The sequence below is a fragment of the Penaeus monodon genome, chromosome 15 (genome assembly GCF_015228065.2).
Source record: "Penaeus monodon isolate SGIC_2016 chromosome 15, NSTDA_Pmon_1, whole genome shotgun sequence".
Classification (NCBI taxonomy): Eukaryota; Metazoa; Arthropoda; class Malacostraca; order Decapoda; family Penaeidae; genus Penaeus; species Penaeus monodon.
Genome location: NC_051400.1, coordinates 48,565,409 through 48,565,886, shown reverse-complemented (window position 1 = coordinate 48,565,886; position 478 = coordinate 48,565,409).

The following is a 478-nucleotide window of genomic DNA, read 5'->3' as shown; positions in this document are numbered from 1 at the left end:
CCACCACCACCACACCATCTATGAATTTGTACTTTATCAGATTCCGAAATCCTCCTTTTCCTCCTCTCTCTCACCTCCCCTTCTCTCTCCCTCATATTCATCACATCTCCATCATCCCCTCTCACCAGTCATTCCGTTTTTCATTCCCCTCTTTTACACCATCTCATCACCTCCCTTTCCATCAATCATTCATTTCTCTTTTCCCTCTTTCTCCTATTCTCTCCCACCCCCTCCCTTCCCCTCTCCCTTCTCTCCTCCCTTTCACCCTCACCCCTGGCCTGACCCTTACACCCCCTTGCCACCCCTACCTTGACCCTGACCCCCCCCTTTGGCACCCCCTCCCTGTCACCTCAGATCATTAGGCCTCGTTATCGTTCACCAACAGACCGCCTTCGTCACTTCCAATCCTATGCGAGGTGAAAGCACTCGTTTGTCTTGGCCAGGGCGACAGCAGGCGCTATATTTCATCTTGATGGAT